Here is a 21,126-nt window from a genome sequence, read left to right as displayed (position 1 = left end):
TTTGCACACCCACCCGAGATATATGAATTGTTGCTTTCCTTGTCTTTTTACTTTTCATTTCTATCGAAAAGTTTCTGGTGTCCCGTTTCAAAACGTCCACGACTTTCTGTAGCCGTAAACTCTGTTTGAACTGTGTCAATGTTCTTCCTCATGAACAAAGCCTTAAATTCACAATCACCGTGTATGTGTGTGTGTGGGGGGGGGGAGTTTCGCCTAAGAATGGTATCACTCACCGTATTGACTTGTCTGTGAGATACCATCCTTCGGCGAACCTTTCCCCATACACGATGATTGTGAAAGATCATTCAAAATTTTCAAAAAGAGTCTTTGGCTGCAGAAATCGTGGACGTGTTTTAAAACGGGACACTAGAAAGTAGATAGAAAGGAAAAATACAAAGCAAAGAAAGCAAGATGTGTGTGAAGGAACAGCCGCAATGTTAGATGGCTGCACTAGCCTCGTATACAATTAATGTGTTTTGGGTTTTCTGGTGCTTCCACAAAAGTGCACACCCCTTAAGTAGCAGTGGCTTCCGCTTAAATTATCTGATTTTCACATACGTTGCAGCCCATGACGACTACATCAAAAGTTGTCATGGGCGCAAGCTCTGGAAAATTCATATGCGCGCGTTTCAGCGCCTCAAGTTTACATATGGCCGAAATATGATTTAGGTCAAATCGCTTTGTTTTTTATTGGCCTTCGCCGGCCAGGTTGGCTTTCTTGTTAAATGATTTTTAAACTCGACAAGCTCTACAACATATGTGAAAACAATCTTATTCCAACTGAAGTTTACATGAACACGAGCGTGCTGTAGCGCGCGCATACGATTTTCAGAGCTTCCAGGTGTCGATCGCTACAACATATGTAAAAATCAAGTGATTTACACTTCAGCCACATGTAAACTCGAGCGCGATGTAGCGCGCACATATGAGTTTTCAGAGCTTGCGCCAGTGACTTTTAATGTACTCGTCATTGTCTACAACATTTGTAAAAATGAAGCGATTTGACCGATGCCACATTTCGGCCATGTTTAAGCTTTAAGCGCACTGTAGTGCTCGCAGGTCATGTGTAAACTTCAGCGCAAATGAGAGTTTTTCAGAGCTTGCGTCCATGACAACTGTTAATGTACTTGTCATGGACACCAACATATGGGAAAAGCAGCAAATATAACCAAAAACCAGTGCTCCACAGAAGGTGTGCGGACTACTGGCTGATTTCAAACATTTAACAAGACCATTTCAAGGTGTCAATTTGTGCCGAATGGTTACTTTATTTTTTCTTGACAAGTAAAATTGCTTTATTGTTATACAGAGAAGCTCCATCTTGTTATCAAACTTAATCTAACCTTTTAAAGACGTCGAATATCCAAATTCGGCAGCGATCGACACCTAAATTTAGACCCCAGCTCTGAAAATATGAACACTGTAGTATTAAATTTGTTCTGATAACGAAACACTTGAAAGAATTTCAAACGTTTTTTACACCCCTGAATTTCATTACCGTCTTCATACCGTTTTGGGTGTTTTTACATAAAGTGACTCAGATTTATTTTTCAGACGACCTACTCAAGGCAAGAAGAAAGCTGGTACAAGCCCAGGATGAATCGAATCTAAAAAATGATAACGAAATTACAGGGCGACCTCAGAGGAAGAAAAAGCGTCCGAGTAGATTAATTAGTGATGATGATGATAGTGAGGATGAATTTTATGTAAGAGGGCAATGTCGGACGAATTACAGGAATTCATCATTAAGTTTACCTTCACCGCTTCGTTCATTACCATCCGAACCAGCTTCATGTGATGCAGGTATGTACTCTTTATATTCTCTTAATTAAAGCCGGCCATTGTGTTGTTCGTCTGTGTGTTCTGCCGAATGCATAAACTGATTCGAATGAAATTTTTACAGATTGTTTATTGTTCAAAGTACAGGTCAGGCTCGTTGGGGAAGTAAATCGGACAGTGGGGTGAAACCCTGGTCCGAAAGGACAAAAATGTATGAAAAACAATATTTTTTTATTAAACACAAATTTAATGCACTGTCTTCTGTTAGAACAACCTTAGAAATGTGCACACACACTTTGGAGATTCCAGGCTATCTGTGTGGACGGGAGGGAGGCTAAATCAAAGAAGGGTAAAGGGTGGAACCCCCTTAAAGGGCAAAAATGTAGAAAAGCAAGAAAAAATAATTTAAAACGCATTTAATGGAATGTTCCAGGGACCTTTGTGTCAAAGACCTGCCTTCGGGTAGAACACCAATCATCATCTTCGTTATAAGAGCCTTATAAATGTGTAAACACTTTGGAGGTGGTTCGGGGTGGGGGTGGAGGTGAAGGATGCAAAGAAATACTCGAAAAATGAATCCGAATAACATTTTTGCAGATTTATCGCGAGTTCGACTGTTAGAATAACCTTCATACTAGTTAGATTTGAGCACAGTTGAAGACAAGGTGCAATTTCCTGCCGTTGGTGACCAAATATTCGATTTTGACGATAGGTCTTTCCTTTTTACCTGTGCAGCGTGACTGGTTTGTGCAGTCGGAAGTGCATTGTAAGGGCATCTAAAATGTACCAGGGTCTATCCCAGTCCTGTCACATAGTTGTCACTCTTTAAAATAAATATCTGCACCATACAGAGTATTGGCACAAAAAAAAAGACCAAAGCAATGCTATTTAAAAAAAACACACCCTTACGTGACAAGTCAGTGCGTCTGAGGAAGGTCTTGTTACAAATTGCATCTTGTCAAGTAAGGTATTTTTGGGAATAAATAAAATTAGTTTCGTCATATATGTTTGTTTTTAGTGAATAATATTCCAAAGTGGTATACAAGTTCACTCAGAGTCGTTCCGTGCAGAGTCCATACTTTATTATTGTTAAAATTGAGTTTGTTTCCCTATATGCATACATTGACGAAACGAATCTTCGTGTCATTTCAAACTGCGTTAACGTAGATACAACTATAGAAAAGCAGAGTGGAACTGAAATTTAAAGTTGCTGAAATTGTAAACATTATTCATTGTATGCCAATAGGCAGATTTCTTCAGGAATATACCTATTGCAGAGACGCTCATATCTGAAATTCCGGAAAATTTCTAGACAGTTTTTCTGATCACATCCGGACACAAAAGCTTCGCTTGTGAACGACATAGCTGCCACAATTTTGAAACGGGTTTAAACCAAACTTGGCTCAAAAGTCATTAGCCAGAATGATCGGATGGCAAATTTCAAAATGGCGGCCATATAAACAAAAAAAAATACTAATTTCCACGATTATTACCCGAACAGAACCAAATTTGGCTGGGGTGTTTGTAATATGTGAGTTGACCAAGATGATCACAATGATCCATCAAGAAAAGTCCAAAATAGTTGGCATTTAATTGTCTAAAAAACATGAGTGCCGCAATTACGAACGTATTGGAACCAAATTTTGCCCAAAAATTGATAGTTGCAGTACAATATGTTGGTTGAGTGTGAAACTTAGGCGTGGCAGCCATTTCTTTAAAAAAATGGCTGCCACGCGTACTTGTTAGAACTGATTGGAACCAAAGTTCGTACAAAAAATTAGATATTTACGATATCTGAGGTGAATGTGAAAATCGGCATGATTCAAAAAAACTGCTTTGAAAGTAGAGGTCATTTAAAATGTTAAAAGAATCTACCTGTTCTTTGCTGTCCTGTTCCAAAAAGCGTATTTTTTAATGTATGACTGTGAATATGATCTTAATATTTTGAATAATCTGCGAAAGTTTTCATTTGAGTTTATTTTTTTATTTTATTTTATTTCTTTTTCTCAGCAGAAGTTACAGAAGGTAGACCAAGTTCAGATGGAAATACATCACCTGACAATCAGCTGTTAGAAGGCTGAACGTCAAGAATAATTTCGAACTCGACCTATCCCCAGTCGTCCACAGTTTCGGAGTGCTCGTGCAGTAAGTTACTTTGATTGATTTTAATATTGCATTTTTGCCAAAATTTTATTTTTTTTCGTGTTGTTTACATGATATTAAAATTTGGAGTTATACGTTCGTTTTAACCATCGCAGCTATGCAACGCGGAACTTTGGATTCCAGCCACCCTTAGAACTTTAATGAAGTAACAGTTCATGAAGTGACAGATTTGTTCTTACGTTTCTCCACCATTTTATTTTGCCTGAACAGAAGCTGAATTACAAAGCATTCCCATTATTCATGGCAATGAAATTGCAATTATGTACCCACGCCTCCAAAAGAGCATATCCATCTTATTCTACACATGATCTAACATCAGACAACCAACCATGAGTGAATGATATGAGGTTTAAGAATTACAAAGGCTTTAGAGGATATTTTGTAATTCTGAAACCCTGAAACCGCCTACTATGGTTTGTTGTCTAATATTAAAGAATGTGCAGAATAAGGGTGCATTTGCTCTTCTGGAAGTCTGGGTACAAACTCAACTATATTGGCTGGCACAATGACACGCTGGTGACTCCATGTAAATAGTCCGTTTCCTTTAATCTTAATTTAGTTTTCCCTGAGTTTCTTTTGCTTCATGCCTGATGAAAGACGTAGCTCTGCTCGAAAAATCCCTTCTAAAGTTTTAATTTTTAAAAGTAGTTGTGGTACATGCCAGATCAGGCGAATTAACACGTATCTACATTAGGTAGGCATTTTCGTGTTTTCTTTTCAGCTTGATCTGAATATAGGCTCACCTAGTTGGTAGGTATTACAAGAATGTAATACTGTAATTAAAACAAAGAGACCCACTTGATAAGTATCTAAACACTGGAGGATAATAAAAATCACTTAAATATCTCGAGAAATAAAACTTCCCGTAGTTATCATTTTTTCTTCTACTTTCGACTTTTAGAGAATAGTCGTGTAGTACAAAGTAACGTAGTACAATTTTAACATATATGAATACTGTACTATATGTTATTTTACATTAAATATTTACAATGTTAAAATATATGTTATTAACTTCTCAGTACCTTTTTTGAAGAAAACATTTTCTGGGGTTGGACGTAAGGCCAACATATTCACATGATTGTGGACACAACTTAATGTCAAGGGTTTCAGTAAAAATCAAGTATTTACCAAGATGTGAGTGAGAGTAAATTAAAAATTACTTATTTCTTTTGTATTTCAGGTTTATTTTATTTATTTACTATCTCTTTTTCTTTTTATTTTAAAATACAACAACCCTAGATATACTTAGGTCACTTATTCCCAATTTAAACGGCAAATGGTGTGTTTATGGTATTCTGGTGCTTCGGCCTACCGTCCCTTCCCATCCGCCTACCTTTTCTAACAACTATTTTCTTTCATCCAAAAATTCATACACGTCATGCTTAAACACAACAAGAACATAATATTTGAGAGTAATTATTACAAAAATTTGAGTATTAATTTTCTCCCATTTTGTTTTCATTCTAGGTTTTGCAGTAGTTGCAAGACACCTTGCAGAAATGAAAAATATGCTAATAGATTTAAGCAATGATGTTTGTTTACTGAAGGACCACTTAAAAACGGCAAATTCTACATCGCCTGCAAAAGTGAATTACCGGAAAGCTGCACAATTCCATGTACATCAGTAGAAGACGTGTTAAACTTGGAAGAATGGCTTCAAGTACGTGATAATGCAACGACGCTAGTAAGCTGGTTTTCTAAATAATATTATATTTGCATTTTTATGCTAATTTTGTTTCCGTGCATCAATATTTAAAAATTGAATTAAGGAGAAAAATTAAATATCATTCAATATGTCTACTTTAATGGACATCTTGCCAATTTTAGATACTTTATTCATTCCGGAATATCGTAAATTGTCTATGTAGTAAGAAATTTCTAGTTTTCCTTGGGGGGGGGGGGGCTAACAGAATCCAGAGTGAAAATTTATTTTTGGCTTTTAGGAACTGTGGATGAACACAGGGTAAGGAAAGGGCATGTTAGATATTGGGAAGAACTCGTAATAAGACCTATTAATGTAAGGTAACAGTGCAGTAGGCAGAAACAGACCTGCAACTAAACTGCTCGTCATTTTTATCTTACACCCTTCCTTGTCCCGTGTTAACCCAAAGTTGATTAAAAAGAAAGAATAAAAATTGAATGTTGACTCTTCAAGGGATCCTACCGGCGAAAGGAGCCCCAACCCTTCAACGAAAAGAGGCCAATTCAGTACGTTTGAAGAATTGAAGAGGACTTCACTTAATTAATTAGTAGAGTGAATTTAAGAATCAGTGAAAGTAAATCGGGGGGGGAGGATACCTAAAAGATTTGAAACCAAGGGGATAGGGCCTCAAATTTCTGTTATTAACATAAAATCCCATAAGAATAACGGAGAATTTGGCAAATTAAAAATAATATCTAGAGATGAATTTAATGTATAAACGTGTCTAGGACTTTAACCTTTCGTTGTGCTACGCTCGTGAATTGTTGAATTAAGTTTACCGAACCCCAGTATTTATTGTTTACGCGTCTTAAAAACACGTCAACTTTCAAATTTCTTCCAAGGCAATACATTTTAATTTTTAACATCCTTCTTTAAAAACACTGAAGTACCAAATTGTGTAAACTCGTACCCACAAAGTAGTTCACACTATTGTAGTTTATTTGTGGCAGCCCTGCTTCTAAACAATTATACGTTCAAATAATAAAGATGTTGCTCGGTAAGTATGGTTAGAAACTTTTTTTTAAAAAAAAAACTAAATCAATGGTCCACTTAACGAAGAACAAACCCTGATAATATTTAACCGGGTGGAATGCCTAGAGAAGGCTTTTTCCTTCATATTCAAAACTCTATCACGCACTCGTATTCATGGTTCAAAATGTTCAACATTAAGCACACCGTCGTCTCTTACGTTACAACTTCGACCTTAAGTACAACGGCGATGTGTGTGTGAGATGTTCTTTGAGCACTCCCTGTTCATAAGTAGTTCACATAAAGTATTAGAGCTTTAGAGCAGTTGCCAATGAGCAATCCCGTGTGTCAAACTACCCTAAACATGGGAGATCAACCGATTCGTGTGCTGTGTGCTTTCAAATTCAATGCATGAGCCGTACATCATCATGATTGTATCGGTACGCAAGAATGGGATCGAAATCATCCTTTATTCATCTGTGAACAGTTATTCTCCGTGAATAATGTTTTATCTTTTCAAAAATACGGAGTTATTTGATTACTAAACAGTTCATTCTGAAAAATTGCATCTTAGTTACACCTCCAAACAGTAACTAGATTACTTGGGCTTTCGAGCGACGGCTGAACCGTCGCATTCCTTAAATGATCTCTTTGCAAGAAAAATTGGACTTTTAAACAATCCTCATCCTACTCAGTGCTTAAGTAGTGTTATAGAAATCCACCCTTAGATGTTAAATAGTTATTGCAATTGACGTGAGGCCATTTGTCTGTAGACCCGCTAGTGGTATATTGTGATTGCTTTACTTACAACGTAAACGAAGTGTTTCATTTTTTTTCTTATTTTTATAATTCTGTTTCAGGAAACGTACCCTGGCACTTTTGGTGGGAGAAATCTTGGCCACGTCGTGAGAAACATATTAAGAAGAGTTTTTACTGACGGACAATTGGACTTGGAGCGGTCTTGTACAATTGGACTGGGAAATGTAAAAAGGGATCTCTGGAGAAGTTGACCATTTCAAGAATAATAATAGGTAGGATATTACCTTATCTCGATACTTCTGGTAAATTTGATGCAGTGGCACTAGTCGACTTGTGTTGACGCCTTTCATTTCACTGAAGGAAATTCAATGATACTACTATGTAAGGAGCAGAGGTTGATGAAATATATTTGAATTATTTCATGTTAAAAGGGCATATCTGCAAAATCAATGAAGCTCATTTTCGCATTTCATTACCCACTTCTAGCCTGGGCCGCCAGAAGGAACAAGAGTAGCAAGACCGGCCTTCACTGGTGGGAGTTCTGTGCATTTTCAATAATTTTCTTCAATGCGGAAGAGAGCAATGTTGCAAAATGAGAACTGACAGTTGTATTGTATTTGGAGGTGGAAGATTCGGTTTGGAGATATTCACGTAGCCCTATGCGATATTTACTGTACAGAAGATTGTGCGTAAGCAAACCTAGGTGTAAAAGTAATGATATGAGAACATTTAATAGCCTTAAAATCTGAAATAGCCTGTTTCTGCAATAAACGACATTGTCGGTAGCGATAATGTTACGTTGTTTTAAAGCAATTTTTAGCAGATTGAATCCTTTGTCACAAAGATTGGTTGTATAAATATCTTGGATGAGTTCGTTAGGCGCAGCGATTTGATGAAAAATTTCAAAATGGCCGCCCTTTGAGGTTTCCAACGATTCACAATTTCCACAATTTTAACCGATCGGAACTACAGTTAGTCAAGATATGTGTTTATCATGTGTTAGTTGTGCGTGAAAATCAGAAAGATCGATCAAAAAAGTGAAAATGGTGGCCAGTTGAACTTTTAAAAACTTCGCAATTTCTCCCATTAGTAACCGATCAGAAACAAATGTAGTTCAAGAAGGAGTATTTTACAACTGACGTATTATAAATACCCATTTTTGAAGTGTTTGTTTCTGATCGGTTGTTAATTGTGGAAATTACGAATTTTTAAAGAAGTTCAACGATTTTATTCTTTCATTCTTTAAACATTTCTTATATTTACACACAAATAATGTATGGATAACACTCATATTATCAGAAACTTTAGTTCCAATGGGTTAAAAATTGTGGAAAATATGATTTTTTTTAAATGTGCAAAAGACTCCCATTCTAGAAACCATTTCAATTACCTTTACCTGTTCCCGTTCCCTCTTACGAGTACTAATAAGACTGAATTTGTGGATTTAAACGGCATTTTCCGTTCATCTCAGGGACCTCGAAAAGTATGGATTCGACCGCCATTTTCGATCATGTATATATCTATATCTATCTTCCTTTCTCTCATTCTCTCTCTATCTCTTTCTCTCTCTCTCTCTCTCTCTCTCTCTCTCTCTCTCTCTATCTATCTATCTATCTATCTATCTATCTATCTAGAATTGTTGTAACAATAAAGGTGCCGGTACGCTGGAACTCACGTTCACAATGGTTTAAAAGTTGGAAAGTTGGTTGCATATCTTTCAGGGTAATAATAATAATAATAATAATAATAATAATAATAATTATTATTATTATTATTATTATTATTATTATTATTATTATTATTATTATTATTATTATAATGAGCACAATATATAGCATATTTAGCTCCCAATGTTCAGATATCAAACCCTACATTTTGAGTAAAACAGCATTTTCATAAAACATAATTGAAATATAAGCACCTACGCAGCAAGTTTTTCAGAAGAAAAATGAAATGAAATCTTTAAGTTTTATGCCCCAGGGTTATGCTGGTTAGGCTAAAGGAGACGGTGATAATGAGAAATGAATGAAATGGTGGAATGAAACGGGAGAATCCCAAGAAAACCCACGAGCGCGGCGTTTGTTCACCACAAAGTCCACACGGCGCTAGTGGGGATCGAACCAGGGACCAGCAGCACCGGAGGTGAACATTCTAGCACTGCCCCCTACTTATTTCTGAAGGGTCAATGGTATTCGGGGGGTTCAAGTTCAATTTGAGGATAAATTATATTAAAATTTGTAAACTTGACCCTAGAATTAGACTAAATTTACACGAAAAACATGAATTAGGGGGGTCCGGACCCCCAAATTTCACTCCATGCGTTCGTCCCTCTTGAAATATCTACGTTTTATAGCCTATTCCAGACAGCAACGTAAATTACGAAAAGACAGCATAATATTTTAACCGAGGTCAATCTTTAAAACATGCTTCATAGGATAAGAAATGTACTCACATGGACCTTGGCAATTTTAAAAAAGCGCTATATTTTTGTCATATCTGGAGATAACTACTCGACGTTCCTCTACACACTACACACTTATACGTACGTTTAAGATTCAATTAAAATTTTCATAATTCGAAAATATTTACAGCTTTCTTGTCTGCCACACAACGCAACAAATCACACGACCAACTAAATGCAAGATACTTCATTGCTGAAATTTCATCCCACGACGTTGTAATGTCCCCGAAACCGAAGCAGCTTGCAAAATGCTCAGATTCACAGGATCACTTGAGCCGCTGTGGTCGGAACGTCAATCTTTTCCACCTGTAATTGAGCACAAACTCGAGTGCGTGACGAGTTGATAGTTCGTTGCTTCTTAATACGAAAAAAGTAAACAGAAAGCTTGGTTTACTAAATTGCTTTTCTCAACGTGTCCTCAAGTAACAAAAGTGAGCAGGCTTCGATATCCAAAGAAGTTTCTGCCAAAGCATACAAAGAAACAATAGCACAATAGTTTCGATAACATCTGTGTGGTCCTTCGGTAGGCCACACATCTCGTAAGAAGCTAAGTCCTAAATTGTAAAATTGGTAGGAGGAAAGGGTAGTTTGGACTGCACCCGTGGCCAAAACAAGAGACTCGTAGCCGGCTTGTATAGATAATTCAATGTTGCATCTTGAATGCACATTTCCATTTACTGAATTCCCATTTGTGAAAGAGAGAGAGAGTCTGATTCTTACTCACCGTACACTTTTGCCTTATTACTTTATTTATCTCAGGAATTCGACCCTCAACTTTCCATCTCTAATGCCCATTGAATTAGCGAGAGACAAATTTGTTGAGAGACATTAGTCTTTACAGAAGAAAATCTGGTCGGTTCAGAGCCTTTATGGTTTATATTACCGTGCGAAAAAGGAATGAACACAGGGAAGCTGAAATACATCTTCCATCATCTTCAACTGTTTTCATATTAGTGGCACTGGACGTTTTATCTGATACAGGCACCTTGTATTGACGGCCATTTTGAAAACGCTGACCCATATGAACAATCTTTATGATTGCATATACATACGTATATATGTTCCAAAATAACTTGAAAGGCTGGAGAGAATCTAGATAAGCTAGACCTAAATATTCAGTACAGTTTAGAAAAGAGTACTGTGAGGTACGATCACGCTTGATGCACAGGGTTCGGAGGGGGTGACATATAAAAACTTGAAAAATAACTGATATTAGTGAAAGAGTCATAGTTTTCAGAGTCGCTGAGATAGACCAACACTCCTGATGCTCTTTAGGTAAAAGTTCAGTATCCATTAGCACCCGTGGAGAAGAACAGCAACAACAAAATATTCGAGAAATAATCAATATTAGCGTCGAACTCACAGTTTTCGAAGTCTCTAAGTTGGTTGGAGATAGTTCCGGTGTCATCCAATTCAATTTAGGTTTTGTGGTGGAAAGACTCCCTAGCACAGCTAGATAATTGAGAGGGTGTAGTATACAGGGTGTTTCAAAAAAACACCGAAAACTTTTGGGAGGTGATTCTCGACATCAAGATAAGACAAAAAGTAAGCCTAGAGCAATCTGGGCGCACAGATACTCCTTTCGGAGTTATAGGCTGAGGAAAGAATCAAAAATGAACTCCAGAAGTCCATAGCTCTATTACTATGGAATCGACCGTAGTCCGATCAACATTTTATTAAGGAATTAGTATGTGCCTTATCCAAATATCCATGTTTCAGCATCCTGCGGTACTTCTGCATAAATTTTTAAAGTGGTAGTCGGTGAATACTTCAAATTATATGTAAGTAGTCAAACTGCCTTTATGCAAAATGTTCTTTGAGTACTTTATGATTCTTGAATATGTATTTCTGAATATGGCAGATACTAGTTCCTAAGTGAAGTATTAACGCGATTGCGGTAGGTCCCATAGTTTTGAAGGTAAGTACCTATAAAGTTCATTTTTTTCTTGTTTTCGGCAACCTATAACTTAGAAAGGAAGCATTTATGCACCCAGGTGTATGTATACTTTTCGTCTTATCTTGGTGTCAGGAATCACCTTACAAACGTTGTCGGTATTGTTTAGAAAAAAACTTATAAAAGTGAACAATAATTACCAATATTAGTGTTGAAATTATAGTTTTCCCGGTCAATGAGGTGAGTTCTCATCATCTTGATGCCGTTTAAGTCCAAATTCAGCCCTAATCAGCACTCCAGAGTTAATTGTTAATTTTACTAATTTTAAGATTAAATTTAAACCCAAGTTTAGATAAATGAGTATATCAGCTGGGTCGGGAATTTACAGGGCCAGGGAAGCTTTGCTTTTACCGGTCGTTATTTACTCTATTCAGTTCATTACTTTGTAACAGGGACAACGCCAACGCTCAGCTCGTTGTTATTTATTTTACTTAGTTCTTTAATTTCTGACACTGGCAACATCGGAAGTTAAGCTGAGACCAAGTTAGTGTACATGAGACCAGAGCTAACCACTTGACTATACTACCTAAAGCAGATGTGTCTGGTGCATGTAATCCCAGGATCGATTCACGGTGGAAAACCAATGAACACATTATTGTAATTCGAATTCCCTAAAAGAGTAGGTCCACGTCTCATACAGCCTTTATGTTGAAAAGGAACGTTAAAGTTTAACAAACTAAACAACGATGAATTCATTACAGTTAATATTCCTCCGAGATAACGCATTCTGACTTTCTATAGAGTCAAGATAACAAATAGTAGAGAAACTGCTTTAGAATAAGCAACTATTAAAAACCAGTTAAGTTTTGTTCACATTGAGATCGAATGGTCAGATTCCAATCTATGTGATTCAATACTGAAACAGGAAGCAGTAGATCTAGAACTTCCGGTTAGAATAGGAGGAAAGAGTCAGAGTTGGGATCTGTTCTTCGGACGCTGAATACATACGAAAACCAACTTCTTGATTATCTCTTACAATTATCATTACGCATGAGTTAAGTATGAAACCAAAATTTTTACTACTTCCGGTTTCAATAGAACAATAACGGCTGAGACTAAATAGATCTAGAACTTCCGGTGGCAATAGAAGGATGGAGTCAGAGATGGGATCTGTTCTTCGGACGCTGAATACATACGAAAACCAACTTCCTGATTATCTCTTACAATTATCATTACGCATGAGTTAAGTATGAAACCAAAACTTTTACTAGTTTTTACTACTTCCGGTTTGAATAGAACAATAACGTCTGAGACTAAATAGATCTAGAACTTCCAGTTGCAATAGATGGATGGTGTCAGAGATGGGATCTGTTCTTCGGACTCTGAATACATATGAAAGGCAAGTTCCTGATTATCTCTTACAATTATCATTACGCATGAGTTAAGTTTGAAACCAGAAGTTTTACTAGTTTTTACTACTTCCGGTTTCAATAGAACAATAACGGCTGAGACTAAATAGATCTAGAACTTCCGGTGGCAATAGAAGGATGGAGTCAGAGATGGGATCTGTTCTTCGGACGCTGAATACATACGAAAACCAACTTCTTGATTATCTCTTACAATTATCATTACGCATGAGTTAAGTATGAAACCAAAACTTTTACTAGTTTTTACTACTTCCGGTTTGAATAGAACAATAACGTCTGAGACTAAATAGATCTAGAACTTCCGGTTGCAATAGATGGATGGAGTCAGAGATGGGATCTGTTCTTCGGACTCTGAATACATATGAAAGGCAAGTTCTTGATTATCTCTTACAATTATCATTACGCATGAGTTAAGTATGAAACCAAAACTTTTACTAGTTTTACTACTTCCGGTTTCAATAGAACAATAACGGCTGAGACTAAATAGATCTAGAACTTCCGGTGGCAATAGAAGGATGGAGTCAGAGATGGGATCTGTTCTTCGGACGCTGAATACATACGAAAACCAACTTCCTGATTATCTCTTACAATTATCATTACGCATGAGTTAAGTATGAAACCAAAACTTTTACTAGTTTTTACTACTTCCGGTTTGAATAGAACAATAACGTCTGAGACTAAATAGATCTAGAACTTCCGGTTGCAATAGATGGATGGAGTCAGAGATGGGATCTGTTCTTCGGACTCTGAATACATATGAAAAGCAAGTTCCTGATTATCTCTTACAATTATAATTACGCATGAGTTAAGTATGAAACCAGAAGTTTTACTAGTTTTTACTACTTCCTGTTTCAATAGAACAATAACGGCTGAGACTAAATAGATCTAGAACTTCCGGTGGCAATAGAAGGATGGAGTCAGAGATGGGATCTGTTCTTCGGACGCTGAATACATACGAAAACCAACTTCTTGATTATCTCTTACAATTATCATTACGCATGAGTTAAGTATGAAACCAAAACTTTTACTAGTTTTTACTACTTACGGTTTGAATAGAACAATAACGTCTGAGACTAAATAGATCTAGAACTTCCGGTTGCAATAGATGGATGGAGTCAGAGATGGGATCTGTTCTTCGGACTCTGAATACATATGAAAGGCAAGTTCTTGATTATCTCTTACAATTATCATTACGCATGAGTTAAGTATGAAACCAAAACTTTTACTAGTTTTACTACTTCCGGTTTCAATAGAACAATAACGGCTGAGACTAAATAGATCTAGAACTTCCGGTGGCAATAGAAGGATGGAGTCAGAGATGGGATCTGTTCTTCGGACGCTGAATACATACGAAAACCAACTTCCTGATTATCTCTTACAATTATCATTACGCATGAGTTAAGTATGAAACCAAAACTTTTACTAGTTTTACTACTTCCGGTTTCAATAGAACAATAACGGCTGAGACTAAATAGATCTAGAACTTCCGGTGGCAATAGATGGATGGAGTCAGAGATGGGATCTGTTCTTCGGACTCTGAATACATATGAAAGGCAAGTTCCTGATTATCTCTTACAATTATCATTACGCATGAGTTAAGTTTGAAACCAGAAGTTTTACTAGTTTTTACTACTTCCGGTTTCAATAGAACAATAACGGCTGAGACTAAATAGATCTAGAACTTCCGGTGGCAATAGAAGGATCGAGTCAGAGATGGGATCTGTTCTTCGGACGCTGAATACATATGAAAGGCAAGTTCTTGATTATGTCTTACAATTATCATTACGCATGAGTTAAGTTTGAAACCAGAAGTTTTACTAGTTTTTACTACTTCCGGTTTCAATAGAACAATAACGGCTGAGACTAAATAGATCTAGAACTTCCGGTTGCAATAGATGGATGGAGTCAGAGATGGGATCTGTTCTTCGGACTCTGAATACATATGAAAGGCAAGTTCTTGATTATCTCTTACAATTATCATTACGCATGAGTTAAGTTTGAAACCAGAAGTTTTACTAGTTTTTACTACTTCCGGTTTCAATAGAACAATAACGGCTGAGACTAAATAGATCTAGAACTTCCGGTGGCAATAGAAGGATGGGGTCAGAGATGGGATCTGTTCTTCGGACGCTGAATACATAGGAAAAGCAACTTCTTGATTATCTCTTACAATTATCATTAAGCATGAGTTAAGGTTGAAACCAGAAGTTTTACTAGTTTTTACTACTTCCGGTTTCAATAGAACAATAACGTCTGAGACTAAATAGATCTAGAACTTCCGTTTGCAATAGAAGGACAGAGTCAGACTTGGGATCTGTTCTTCGGACTCTGAAAACTTATGAAAATCAACTTCTTGATTATCTCTTACAATTATCATTGCGCATGAGTTAACTATGAAACCAGAAGTTTTACTAGTTTTTACTATTTCCTGTTTCAATAGAACAATAACGGCTGAGACTAAATAGATCTAGAATTTCCGGTGGCAATAGAAGGATGGAGTCAGAGATGGGATCTGTTCTTGGGACGCTGAATACAAACGAAAACCAACTTCTTGATTATCTCTTACAATTATCATTACGCATGAGTTAAGTTTGAAACCAGAAGTTTTACCAGTTTTTACTATTTCCTGTTTCAATAGAACAATAACGGCTGAGATTAAATAGATCTAGAACTTCCGGTTGCAATAGAAGGATAGAGTCAGAGATGGGATCTGTTCTTCGGACTCTTAATACATATGAAAAGCAACTTCTTGATTATCTCTTACAATTATAATTACGCATGAGTTAAGTATGAAACCAGAAGTTTTACTAGTTTTTACTACTTCCTGTTTCAATAGAACAATAACGGCTGAGACTAAATAGACCTAGAACTTCCGTTTGCAATAGAAGGACAGAGTCAGACTTGGGATCTGTTCTTCGGACTCTGAATACTTATGAAAATCAACTTCTTGATTATCTCTTACAATTATCATTGCGCATGAGTTAAGTATGAAACCAGAAGTTTTACTAGTTTTTACTACTTCCGGTTTCAATATAACAATAACGTCTGAGATTAAATCTATTTTTAGAAGGAAGCAGTAGATCTAGAATTTCCTGTGGCAACAGAAGGATGGAGTCAGAGATGGGATCTGTTCTTCGGACTCTGAATACATATGAAAACCAACTTCTTGATTATCTCTTACAATTATCATTACGCATGAGTTAAGTTTGAAACCAGAAGTTTTACTAGTTTTTATTACTTCCGATTTCAATAGAACAATAACGTCTGAGATTAAATCTATTTTTGTAATTCTGAATCCATTTAAAGATTCTGTTATGCCTTCTGTTATTGTTTTCATTATATGGGAACCAATATTAAGACCGGAAGCCGTACTACCTTTCTACCACTTCCGGTTTCAGTGAAATAAAAGCAGAAGATGGAACCTGTTCTCGTGGCACGGAATTCATATGAAAAAGACTGCTACTCGTTATATATTACGGTTCTATCACTATGGCCATGAAGGTTAAAACCAACCGGAAATTTTAGATTTCCACCATTTTCGAATTGAAGAAGGATAAAAGTGTAGATGGAATCTACTATTCGGAGAGGCCATGTGAGGGGAAGGCATTCTGTGAACAGTGTAGGCCTATCATTTTCTATGAAAACATTACGTTAGTTGTAAATATTCCCATTGAAGTAACCAGCGCTCCAAAATCCACCTGCAAACCACTGTTAACAACTTCGTAAAAAAATAAATAAATGGTTTGTAAAATTGAAACTGTAGTTCTTTCACACCTTTCTTATGTAGGTTTTGTAGTCAATAGAAAAAGAAGAAAAATAATAAAAAGAAGAAGATAATACATAAAGAACGTAGTAAAATGCGTGCTCAGATCTTCTCAAAAGTGTATAGTTTAAAATTTGCCCAGAGATGGCAGAACAGTCTCTTGGTATTTAATTTGAAGAAAGGGGATTTAAAATACTCATACTGTGAACAATAACTAACACATTTGTGATGCGTGTAGAAAATATGTTTAAGACCTTTCTTCAAACTGCAAAGACTTCAAAATATTTGTACCTACTAAACGTGAAATTACAAGTAACCAATTAAAATAAGTGATATTTTTCGAATTGGGGTTGGATGTAGGGTATGAGAGTACATCTTGATGGATATTTCATTCGATCCAAACAGCTGTGACGTACCAGACGTCAGAACAGCTGCATTTTGATTCCTTCCTGTTCCTCATCCCGGATTCTTTCTTTTGCATTACTTTTAAGCTCTGTCCGTCAGACTTATCTAGTCAAGGGCGTCCAGTGCTACGAGTTTGGCAAGTGAATTTATCCAACCTTGACGGCTATCCAAACGGGTCGTCTCACCTTTGCATCGTCTCATCTCATCATTTGATCAGGGATTTCATACACAACCACACAGCATTACGGCTTCGTGCCGCAGGTCTCTGTTTGCTCATGGCGGACTCTGGCAACGCTTCTGGACCATCTCTAGAGTGCAGGCACGGAGGTTTACCACCTGTTTTCGTAACTCCCTCCGCTAGCTCCACGAAGGTGGAGAGGCAGAGAGAGCACTGCGAAAGACGCCGCCGAGCCTCAGAGCGCTCAACTACCTCAACAGTGTCTAATGCCTCAAGCAGGCAACGATCTAGATCTCCACTTAGCCCAGCTATGCCAGCAAAGCACAATCTCCTCCTGCTAAGAAGCAACATACCGCCAATGACTCCGATATATCCGACATGGACGCTGAAAATTCCACATCATCACGCCGAGCATCAACTACTACACAGTCCTCATCTGTTCATTGCTTCCTATTGCAGAAATACGATCCTAAGTATTCTAATGAAAAGTTCATTATCCTGCAACTTAGGAAATATCTACCCAGTCTTCCACTCCAGGAAGTTGTCAAAACGCGAAACGGATACATATTGAAGTCCACAGATCCAAATTTCCTCACGACAGTACGCAATAAGGCATCCTTCGAAATTTTTGGTAACACCGCCATCATTACTTCTCTCACTTCTTCTCGACGTAAACAGCCACCTCCACCTAGACGACCTCCGATGCTTTCTGTAGTGATTCGAGGAGTTGATCCTACATACTCAGACGAGGAAATCCAAGCAGAATTACAGTATGAAGGGCATACTATTAACAAAGCCATCCGTATTCGTAATAACACTGGCCCAACTTATATGGTTAGAATCCTCACTTCATCTCAGGACACCATAGATACTCTTCTCACTCAAGGCGCCCTCATATACAAGCGACGACACAGGGTAGAACCCTCTCGGTCGCCTGCACCCTTACCTATTCGATGTGAGCGATGCCAAGCGTATAACAGCCACGCAACAGCCGATTGTAAAAATGCTACTGTTTGTGGTTACTGTTCTGGTCCACATCAAACGCGACTTTGCCCAAATATGGAACTTCCACCCCAATGTCCAACATGTCAAGATAGGCACCCCGCCTATAGCTATAAATGCAAAAACAAACCTAAGCCTGATGAATCACACCCGGAATTAGTTGCTCCACTCCGCACCCAGTCAGCATCAACCAATACTGAAAAACATGTAGATGATCCAGTCACTGTGGGCAAACTCCTGGAATTTCTTACTCTCGCACTTCAGAATATCCACCCCTTCAATCGTCAGCACGTTCTCCAACAACTCACACTTGCCGCTAAATCAACTTTCAATGTCTCACTTTATGCTACATACTCCAATAACTATGTACATTTTCATACTGCACGATACGAAACAACTGTTTAATCATTTTCTCCTCATGGACTTGTCTTTCTTGTTTCTGAATATCCGATCTCTACCTAAAAACAAAGTCCTCTTCCAGACCCTATTACTCGAAGAACACATTACAGCTTTCCTTCTCAACGAAACCTTTCTGACCAAGTCCATCTCTTGTCGATTTCCTAATTACATCTTACTCCGCTGTGATAACCCACTACCAGCCTTGCGAGCAAATGGTGGAGCCGCTGTAGGCTTCCGACACAACATACCATACAGGCAGCAACAATGTCCTATTTTACATTTACCAGAGCACGTCATTACTACTCTGTATTTTAAAAATATCACTATCACTTTGGCTACAATATACATCAGACCAGGCAATCCAATTCCTCTTAATTTCTTCTCTCATATATCAGCTACATACCGCCATTATATCATTCTCGCTGATATCAATTTCCATAGTCGCTCCGCTCAAGACCAAACCCGTTTTACTGATCATATCACAACTCATACGACAGGCGTTCTTCTCGATCTTCCAACGGCCACTCGGCCAATATCAAACACCACTCCGGACATTGCAATTACTTCTAACGCGCTCACCACACGCTGCACTGCCACAGTTCTCGATTTACTTGGCAGCGACCACGCACCGTTAAAATTTACATATCATACAGGTCTTGCTCCTCACCAGCCTCTCCCACCACCTCGTCTTTCACCCCGCTACGATAAAGCCGACTGGCCGCGTTACCGCACTTACCTCTCTTCTGCTCTTGCACCTTATCAAGCACCAACCACTTCAGATGAACTTAACGCTCAAGTTGATCATATTACTTCTGCTCTCCAACAAGCCTCCGCTCTCTACATACCACAAACAGAATCCATACCATATCGTCCAAAACTACCACCGCATTATCTTCCTTTGATTCGTCAATCACGACAAGCTTATCGTGAATATCTCCATACACGAAACCCGGATGCACTTCATCATCACCATCAACTACAGAGAACTGTCCGAAATTACCTTCTAGCATATCGGCAAAGGCAGTGCGTGAAAACTTGTAATAATCTCGCCGACACAAGCCATCCAACCGTGTATTGGAAGCGTTTTAACGCCTTGTGTGGGAAATTTTCCAAGACTCCTTATCCTCTCCTTGTCGATGACAAGCCATTACACTCGGATTTGGAAAAAGCGAACGCATTCGCAGACCATCTTCAAGGTATTTTTACACCTCCTGCACAGGTTACTTCCCGCTCACATCCTGTTGACAGTGTAAACACGGATTCACAGCACTTTCAGCCGGACGCCAACCATCCATTACCACCGCATGTCCTAACTGTACCCATTCAGTCGGATGAAATAACAGCTGTGGTTCAGCGTAAGAAAAATACTGCTCCCGGCTTTGATAGCATAACTTACCGCCACATCAAGGAAAGCCCACCTATACTGCTCCAACTTCTGGCCCTTATATTTACGTTCATACTACGCACTGGTTTCTACCCCACTGAATGGAAAGTTTCAAAATGTCTCATGTTTCCAAAACCTAATAAACCTCCCAGTTCCGTCTCATCTTACAGACCCATCCAGTTAACGTCAACACTCAGTAAAATATTTGAAAGGATCATCGTCAAACGCTTACATCCATATTTAACCGATTGCCATCTCATCCCGACCCATCAAGCTGGTTTCCGTCCTGGTTACTCTATTAACGACAAGTTGCTTCTTCTCACGACATTAATCACAAACCATTACAACACGATTCAGCCATCCTGTCTTCTTCTATTCGATCTCGAAAAAGCGTTTGATAAGGTATGGCATTTAGCGCTTATTTACAAGCTTGTCAGACTCCGGCTTCCTATGACCTATATTCGGCTCATATATCACTTTCTTGTCTGCCGTCTTACTTACGTTGCAATAAATTCTGCGCTTTCATATCCCATTTTTCTGTTATCTGGCGTTCCACAGGGATCTGCTTTATCACCTCTTTTGTATTTACTATTTGTTGCCGACTTTCCAGACCTACCAAGGAACGTCCATCTGTTCCAATATGCCGATGACACGGCATTTCTTGCCCTCTGTCGCACCGTTCCGCAAATCAATCTTGCACTCCAGGAAGCTATCAATCGCTTTACACACTGGTGCCGGAAATGGAATTTAACAATAAATGCCGGAAAAACACAAGCCATAGTTTTCATCCCACCTCGCAAACGCACAAAAGTCCATCGCAATTCATCTCTTCTTTCATTAC

Source organism: Thermobia domestica, chromosome 14 (assembly GCF_964235325.1).
Source record: "Thermobia domestica chromosome 14, izTheDome1.hap1.1, whole genome shotgun sequence".
NCBI classification, from domain to species: Eukaryota; Metazoa; Arthropoda; class Insecta; order Zygentoma; family Lepismatidae; genus Thermobia; species Thermobia domestica.
The sequence above is the reverse complement of the archived record's forward strand: the minus strand, read 5'-3'. Positions refer to the sequence as shown.